The following is a 10,241-nucleotide window of genomic DNA, read 5'->3' on the forward strand; positions in this document are numbered from 1 at the left end:
TACGTTTTATTGCGACATATTTTACATTTTCTCCCTGTCGTAGCCACAGATAGAACGTAGAAATGATAACTGATTATAAGCTCGATGCTATTTATTTATCGTATTGTTTTATCTTCACGACTCGTACGGGAGTGACATGCAGGAGACAAGAATCCACAGATTGGCTGCCAGTTTAAATTTTGCAGCGCTTGTGTAACACCATCTACTCTGTGTACATCCGTGCAGCCATACCTTGCCTAATGGCCTCTGTTAGTCCAGCCAGGATCCCTCATTTTGCCAATATCAGCTACACGAGTGTATTATAGGCAATGTCTTTTATAGTCTTACAGTATTCTGTCAATGAATAGAAGCCTGTCTCTTGTTTTACTAGAAAATGATCTATTTTATCGTTCAGTTCACTTGCCCTTACATTGTCATCCCCAGGTGCGTTACCGAGCGAGGTGCACAGTAATTAGCACACTGGACTCGCATTTGGGAGGACGACGGTTCAAACCCGCGTCCGGCCATGCTCATTTAGTTTTCCGTGATTTCCCTAAATCGCTTCGGGCAAATGCGGGATGGTTCCTTTGAAAGGGCACGGCCGACTCCCTTCCCTAAACCGATGACCTCGCCGTTTGTTCCCCTCTCCGAAATCAATCAACCAGATGCGTTTTGACATGACCTGTGTAACGTATGACTCAATTACAGTTTAATAAGGGCACTTTTTTGAGTTGTGCAGGATACGCAATTTCTCATTACTGTTCCTTAAAAACTGTTTGTCATTATCTGATTTTTTGACAAGATCTGACTGATTTTCGGAGAAAACTTTCTAATAAATAATAGCGTCATCTTGCTGAAATACACTCATCCTCAGATATAATCGTCGTAGCATCGCTCTCGGTATACCCCAGCCATTTCCCTTCTGTCCAATATGGAAGCAATAGTTCTGTCACATGGACATTATCCATGCTTTCCTTATATCTGCCTACTTATCTTTTCTCTCTCCCATCTCACCTGATTGTCTTACTATCTTATTCCTAGCCCTTCTTAGAACCACTTTTCTCCAGGTTTGATTTCTTACGAATTACTTCACATTCGACAAGACCATAATGAGGAGATTACTTAAGACTAAGGTGAGTAGACAAATTTCTGAAACAGTCATTTGCATTATTATTTCTTTCCTTTCTCAGACGTTATGTCTGGTTAAAAATGGAAAGTTACGCGCACCTTGATCAAGCGTGACTTCCTTTTAACTGTACGGTATATGTTACATTGCATTTAGGAACTTTCGGGTGATTGAACATGTATAAATAATTACAGATTTCTGTAGTTGTATATATACGCTTGGATGTAGCTGTATTGCCTTGATGTACTGGTGGATATTGTGTGGTATGACTCCTGTAGTTGACAGTATAATTGGTATAATGTCAACTCTAATCTGATGCCATATGTTCTTGACTTCCTCAGCCAGTTGGTTGTATTTTTCAATTTTTTCTCCTGTTTTCTTCTATATATTTGTTGTATTGGGTATGGATATTTCGATTAGTTGTGTTAATTTCTTCTATTTATTGGTGAGTGTGATGTCAGGTTTGTTATGTGATGGTGTTTTATCTGTTATAATCGTTCTGTTCGAGTATAATTTGTATTCATCATTCTCCAGTATATTTTGTGGTGCATGCTTGTATGTGGGAACGCGTTGTTTTATTAGTTTATGTTGTATGGCAAGTTGTTGATGTATTATTTTTGCTACATTGTCATGTCTTCTGGGGTATTCTGTATTTGCGAGTATTGTACATCCGCTTGTGATGTGATCTACTGTTTCTATTTGTTGTTTGCAAAGTCTGCATTTATCTGTTGTGGTATTGGGATCTTTAATAATATGCTTGCTGTAATATCTGCTGTTTATTGTTTGATCCTGTATTGCAATCATGAATCCTTCCGTCCCACTGTATATATTGCATTTTCTTAGCCATGTGTTGGATGCGCCCTGATCGGTGTGTGGCTGTGTTAGATGAAATGGGTGCTTGCCATGTAGTGTTTTTTTCCAAATTACTTTCTTCATATCTGTTGATGTTATGTGATCTAAAGGGTTGCAGAAGCGGTTATGAAATTGCAAAGGTGTAGCCGATGTATTTATATGAGTGATTGCTTTGTGTATTTTGCTAGTTTCTATTCGTTCTATAAAGAATTTTCTTAAATTGTCTACCTGTCCATAATGTAGGTTTTTTATTTCTATAAATCCCCTTCCTCCTTCCTTTCTGCTTAATGTGAATCTTTCTGTTTCTGAATGTATGTGATGTATTCTATATTTGTGGCATTGCGATCGTGTAAGTGTGTTGAATGCTTCTACGTCTGTGTTACTCCATTTAACTTCTCCAAATGAGTAGGTCAATATTGGTATAGCATAAGTATTTATAGCTTTTGTCTTATTTCTTGCTGTCAATTCTGTTTTCAGTATTTTTGTTAGTCTTTGTCTACATTTTTCTTTTAGTTCTTCTTTAATATTTGTATTATCTATTCCTATTTTTTGTCTGTATCCTAGATATTTATAGGCATCTGTTTTTTCTATCACTTCTATGCAGTCGCTGTCGTTATCCAATATGTAATCTTCTTGTTTAGTGTGTATTCCGTTGACTGTGCAATTTTTCCTACATTTGTCTGTTATAAAAGCCATATTTATATCATTGCTGAATACTTCTTAGTTCAGCCAAATAGCAGATATACCTTGCAAAAGGTGGGGTAGAAAGTTTATTTTTTCAACTCGTTCATATGGTTGGAAAGATTAGAAAATCGAGTTTTGCCAACAAAATTTCACTTGGGAAAACTTTCTGCAGTCAAAGAACTTGAAAAATTTCGGCCTTTTTTCAGTTTTTTCAAAACATCTCAATTTTTTTGCTCCTATCGCTTTAACGTCTAGTTTATTTTTTAAAGAGCACAAAATTCTCTACAAATTTGATTCTTGCCATTTTTTCTGTTCCCAGTACCTAAGGCGCTACAGCACCTCAAAAAATACCAATTTTTCAAATTTGAACACTATTTTTTTCAGTTTCTGTTTGTGTAGTATAAATACATTACACATCATGTCATATGTTGGAATTTACCACCTCACTTTCAGGTATTCAATTTCTCTGTATGCAATGTGAGGATTGCTGGGCACCCAACTATTGTGATTCTTACATCACTACCTGAAGTTCACTATGGGCCACCTCAGCCCTGGTATTTGTAAAACGACTGGGTGTTGTGTGATGTCCTTAGGTTAGTTAGGTTTAAGTAGTTCTAAGTTCTAGGGGACTGATGACCATAGATGTTAAGTCCCATAGTGCTCAGAGCCATTTTATTTGTAAAACTATAAATATAAAAATACATCACTAAGAGACACACAAACAAACAAACAAACAAACAAACAAACACACACACACACACACACACACACACACACACACACACACACAGGAAACTCAGGAAACTGAACTATTATTAGCTGCAATAGGCAACCTAATTAGGTAGTTAATTATTCTTGTGTATAAAAGCCACACAATTGACATTAAAAATAAGTAGCTTTATTACAATTAAAATGCATTGACAGTTACTAAAAAATGTTAACAGTTCTGGGTGTGTAATTCTTGTAATATCGCACTTTAGCGCACTTGAGGCAGATATGAGCATCACTTCCAACGTTTTGATGGGCCAGGTTCCTCAGTGTCACCAGAAATACCTTGAGTTACGGATTCAGGATCTGTACATAGAGTTGATCCCATATTGACCTCTTCTTTAAACAGCGAGTCAGCCTCAGCAAGTTCGTTGATTTCGTCAGCGGTTTCCTCAACATCCTACATAACATCATCTTCACTGTCTTCATATAAAAATTTTGGCACGTTTTCACAGTTGACCCCAATACATTTCTTACAAATTGAAGAACATTTCAAACCCGCTTTTCTGCAGGAGCACGCTCCGCCACAGTTCAGCTTGCATGAGCATGAAACAATGTGAAGAAGGGGCTCTCAGGTGCTGGATCTTGGGTCATTATAACGAATATTGGACCGTGGTCACTGTGATTCCAGCTCCATTTCTCAGGAGGTTTCCAGTTTCCCATCCAACTTTGGACTTGTTGGTAAATCCACAACGAATGATGTTGTGCAGCATCTTGTGTAGGTGGCAACCGTGCAAGAGTCAGTTTGCTTTTTGTGGCAGACTTGGCGAATAGCTGGTACCGCAATTGGTCTAGCGTGTGGAAACTGCTGACACCTTCACTATACAATGCGATAGTAACCTGTTCTCCTGCAGTTATTATTTCTTCACGGATAGCACGTGGTTTATTGAACGTGCAAAGCGCTGAGTTTAGGAGTTCATTTTTCGCAACAATATTGCAGCACTTACTTTTACCTTGACCAAAAAAATCGGATGTTGTATCATAGCCGCTAAAGGCGTGAGTGAACAGAATATATTCACTGTCAAACTTGTAAGATGCAGTGGAAAACCACTTGTCTTCTGCATTTCCTCTTCGTGGCTTTAAGAAAAATAAGTTTTCAATGCCTAGCCTCAAACCGGTCATGAGCACAAGCAGGTCAACATCTTCTCCTACAATGACAACACTTCCAAAATCTTTGGTTCTTGAAATGGCGGATGTTACAAAACGTCAGCATCTTCTTTTGCCTGGTGCACTTCAATGCTACGATCCAGAAATTCCTTTTTAAGAAGTGTGATCAAACGCATCTTGTTTCGTTCGTTGTACAAGAACTTGTTCTGAGGGACTTGGTTCACCATCTCTGATTCAACCACAACGTCAACCGAAGTATGTTTTTTGGACCTACGAATCCTCTCAGCACTCTTTGTGCTTCATTTGTCTCACTCACATGGATACCCATCAAATATAATAGCAAATTGAGATCCAAAATGACATTGCAGGTAAGAAACATAGCTTTGGGCTATTGACTTGAAGCAAACATTTCGAGTCCAAGTCACTTTGTGGATAAGGTACCCTCCACCAAATGACAAAAAATTTACTCAGTCCACCTGACTTCACATTCACTGGAACGAAGGCATTGTAGAATGAAGATTTTGTTCCTTTTCGCATGCCTTTTTCTGATAATAGAGACATTGTGTAAGGAGAAAGTTCATATTTCAGAAAGGCTTTTAACTCTTCTTCACTTTGTTTCATTAAACAAATCCCTTGGAAAAGAGTTAAAGGATCAACAGGAGTAATTTTAGTGCTCCCAGCTTTTACAGAATTGAGCGCAGAAAGGAGAGTCACAACTTTATCTTTTCTACGGAACTTTACATCGTGGAAATTGTCACCAAATATTCTTTTCATGCTTCTTTCCCCCTCTTCGTGACACATATGACAATTAACATCCTCCGTTCCGACAACATCACTGCTGATAGACATTATAAAATCACTTTCAGGGAAGGGAGGGTGCACTGAAAACCAATCACGCAGCTTTCGCAAGTCTATTCCTCTTGTATCAAACGCATTTTTAACGAATGAAGGATATCTGCTTTTTCCGATAACACAAATAAACTTCACGCAATTCGATGTGAATGTGTTCGTAGTTACTGAATACGATGCTGTTTGTCCTGGCCCTGCAGCAGAGTGAGATGGTAAATTCCAATGAACAACATGATGAGTAATATGTTTATACGACACAAATAGAAACTGAAATAATGGTGTTCATAAATTAGGTAATTTGCCACTTTGCTCGAAATTTGAAAAAAAAATGTATTTTTTACGTGCTGTAGCGCCTTAGATACTGGGAGTAGAAAAAAAATGCTGAGAATCAAATTTGTAGCGAATTTTGTGCTCTTTAAAAAAAGAAAATAGACATCAAAGCGATAGGAGCAAATGAAACTGAGATATTTTGAAAAAGCTGAAAAAAAGTCCAAAATTTTCGAAGTTTTTTTACTACAGAAAGTTTTCCCAAGAGAAATTTTGTTGGCAAAACTTTGTTTTCTAACCTTTCCAACAATATTAACGAGTTAAAAAAGTAAAATCTGCTACCCCACCTTTCGCAAGGTACAGGCTTTTTTTCTGACAGTTTGACTGGACTATCTGTTATCTTTAGTAATTGGTTGTGTTGCTGATTTGTTGCTGCTATTAGTTTTAGATCATCCATCTATAGCAAATGTGTGATTTTGTGTTGGTATGTTCCAGTAATACTGTATCCATAATTTGTATTATTTAGCATGTTGGATAGTGGGTTCAGAGCAAGGCAGAACCAGAAAGGACTTAATGAGTCTCCTTAGTATATTCTACGCTTAATCTGTATTGGCTGTGATGTGATATTATTTGAATCTGTTTGGATATTAAGTGTGGTTTTCCAATTTTTCATTACTATGTTTAGGAACTGTATCAATTTAGGATCTACTTTGTATATTTTCAATATTTGTAGTAACCATGAGTGGGGTACACTATCAAAAGCTTTTTGGTAATCAATGTATGCGTAGTGTAGCGACCTTTGTTTAGTTTTAGCTTGATATGTCACCTCTGCATCTATTATCAGTTGCTCTTTACATCGTCGTGTTCGTTTGCAACAGCCTTTTTGTTCTTCATTTATACTTTTGTTCTGTGTTGTGTCATTAATTTCTGTGTAATGACTAAAGTTAATATTTTGTATATTGTTGGTAGGCATGTTATGGGACGATATTTAGCTGGGTTTGCTGTGTCTGCTTGATATTTAGGTTTCAGATAAGTTATTCCACGTGTTATTATTATTATTATTATTAACATTCTATGTTGAAAAAAGTGTTTGAACTGAAGTACTTGGTAATGACTTTTTTGTGTTTCTCCTCTCACTCCAATTTGTTCTTAATATCTTCGCTGTTTTGTGTCTTACGTTCTATAAACATCCTGTCATCTGCTTTTGTCCTGTGCTTTGAAGTTCCTGTTTATTGACGGTGTTGCTGTGGTCTTCAGTTCGAATACTGGTTTTACTCCGCTTTCCACTCTAAATCTGTCCTGTTCAAGCCTCTTCATTTTCCAATACCTACTGCAATTCACACAGATCTGAGCCTGCTTACTACGTTCATCCCACAGTGTCTCTCCCGTTCTGACACTTCCCTCCATTCCCAAACTGGTATGAAAGATGACTCAGGATGAGTCCTGTCAACTGATCCATTCTTTTAGTCAAGTTTTGTCATACATTTTTATTTCCCCTGTAAGATTCACTGTCTCCTCACTGTGAATCTTTCGTATACAAACGACGGCATTAGGAGGGCTGCGACTGTTGATAAATACAAATAAAAGAGTTTCTGCGGTCAGTCACTTATTGATTCTGCCACTACGCGTTTCTCTGGTTCACACCATGGTCTTCAGGTGGCGAATTGCTTATTTACATAGCTGGCATTGGTGAAGACTACAGACCGAGGACAGTGTAAGTTATGTTACGTCTTTTTGTTTATTTAGCAAAGTCACTTCTGAAGTTAAAAAAAATGAATTTCTGACTGTGATTCGTATTTACGGGGGCGGTAAAGCCGCCAAAAGTCTGCATACTGCTGCCTGTTGTATGGCCTCTCCACTGTACGTTATGTTTATACTGTCACTTCAGAGGTGCTGTACATGTTACAGAGATGGTTGTTTATATTGGATACAAAGATAAAAGATTAATGTTTTCTACAGAAATATATTTTTTGAAAAAGTTATGACAGGGCTGCACCAGAATATGGATATGTGCCTAGTTCATTTGGAAGTTGCGTTAAATATGATTTTCTTATATTTTTAAAAATCATGAATGGCCTACGACGTTGAATACAGAATACAAGATTCAATGTGTTATCTACATACATATGTTTTCCTTTTATTTAAGAAAATCAATGGGTGCACCAGAATATAGTCACAATTCAATTATTAAATTAATTTGTTGCTTCTAGAAATATTAACAACAGATCACACATATATATTGTGGGTTGAACTTAATGGGAAATGAATCGAAGTGGTTACATTAATTGCTGTGCATTTGGTTACATTAATTGCTGTACATTGTAACTGTTAATTGTGTGAATTACTTTGTCAAAGCTACTGAAATAGTTGGTTGAACCTGTTTCACTATTGTCGTTGAGTATACGTTCCCCACGTTTCTATCTGTGGATATAGATTTCTAGTTCTTCAGAGACGTTCTGCGTCCTTTGTTCAGTGTATGCAGCATTTTAAGGTAGCTTTCTACATGGATGTCTGGTATCTGCTATATGGGAGGCTACTGCCGATTTGTGTTCTTTGAATCTGGTGTGGGAGTGACGGCCTGTTTGGCCTACGTACTGAGCGGAGCTTGATTTTATATACGCCAGAAAATGAAAATTTATCTTGACTACGTTTTAAGTTATGAGGAAGTCGTTGGAAAATTTTATTGTTTATTTGGAATGCAATTCTCACTTTGTGTCGTTTGAAGATACTTTTTTTGGAGACGTTATCGAGGAAGGGAATGCACCTTGTTACTGTATTTTCTTGGTTCTTGGTGGTTCTTTTGTTCATTTTCCTTATATTTTTAGTTAAATTATCTACTAGAGCCTATTTTTTGTTGAGAAGTAACTTTCAAACACAAAGTTTTCGTATACACTGAAGAATCAAAGAAACTGGTACACTTGCACAATATCGTGTAGGGCCGTCGCGAGCACGCACAAATGCCTCACACGACGTGGCGTGGACTCGACTGATGTCTGAAGTACTGCTGAACGGATTGAGCACCATGAATCCTGTAGGGCTGTCCATAAAACTGTTAGAGTGCGACGGGGTGGAGATACCTTCTGAACAGTACGTTGCAAGGCATCCCATATATACTCAATAACGTTCATGTCTGGGGAGTGTGGTGGCAGCGGAAGTGTTTAAACTCAGAAGTGTTACTGGAGCCACTCTGTAGCAATTCTGAACGTGTGAGGTATCGCATTGTCCTACTGAAATTGCCCAAGCGCGCCGGAGTGCGCAATGGACATGAATGGGTGCAGGTGATCAGGCAGCATGCTTACGTACGTGGCACCTGTCTGAGTCGTATCTAGACGTATCAGGGGTCTCGCATCAGTCCAACTGCACACGCTCCACACCATTACAAAGCCTCCATCAGCTCGAACAATCTCCTGCTGACATGCACCGTCCATGGATTCATGAGGTTGTCTCCATACCCGTACAAGTCCATCCGCTCGACACAATTTGAAACGAGACTCGTCCGACCAGGTAACATATTTCCAGTCATCAACAGTCAAATGTCGGTGTTGACGGGCCCAGGCGAGGCGTAAAGCTTTGTGTCGTGCAGTCACCAAGGATACACGAGTGGGCCTTCGGCTCCGAAAGCCCATATCGATGATGTTTCATTGAATGATTCGCACGCTGACACTTGTTGATGGTCCAGCACTGAAATCTGTAGCAACTTGCGGAAGGGTTGCACTTCTGTCACGTTGAACGATTCTCTTCAGTCGTCGTTGGTCCTGTTCTTACAACATTTTTCTCCGGCCGCAGCGATGCCGGAGATTTGATGCTTCACCGAATTCCCGATATTCACGGTACATTCGTGAAGTGGTCGTACGGGAAAATTCTCTCTTCATCGCTACCTCGGAGGTTCTGTGTCCCATCGCTTGTACGCCGACTATAACATCACTTCAAAGTCACTTAAATTTTGATAATTTGCTATTGTAGCAGCAGTAACCGATCTAAAAACTGTGCCAGATACTTGTTGTGTTACATAGGCTTGCCGATCGCAGCGCCGTATTCTGCCTGTTTACATATCTCCGTATTTGAATACGAATGCCTACACCAGTCTCTTTGGCGCTTCAGTGTAGGAAGGTGTGAACCATCGAAACGTGTCGTGGTAAAATCAACAAGTGACTGACGGAGGAAGCTGTTTTATTTTTATCTACCCATTGAATCTGACAAGAAAAGCGTTTCTGAAGCAGAGAAATTTGATAGCATCGAATGTAGATTTAAGTGTTCGGAATTCTTTTCTGAAGTTGTTTGTCTGTAGTGAACTCGTGTACGTAAGTGAAACACGGACGATAAACAGTTTGGAAGAAAAGAGTATAGAGGCTTTTGGTAAGTGCGCTACAGCAGAATGCTGAAGATTAGACGGGTAGATCGCGTAATTAACGAGGCGGTACTGAACAGAACTGAGGAGGCAAGAAATCTGTAGCACTACTTGACTAATAGAAAGGATCGGTTGCTTGGACCCATTCTGAGACGTTAATGGATCACCAATTTAGTACTGGAGCGAAGTGTGGGCGGTAAAGATGTATAGGGAGATCAAGAGATGAATACAATACGCAGATTCAGTTGGATGTATGCTGCA

This window comes from Schistocerca gregaria, chromosome 4, assembly GCF_023897955.1.
Source record: "Schistocerca gregaria isolate iqSchGreg1 chromosome 4, iqSchGreg1.2, whole genome shotgun sequence".
NCBI lineage: Eukaryota > Metazoa > Arthropoda > Insecta > Orthoptera > Acrididae > Schistocerca > Schistocerca gregaria.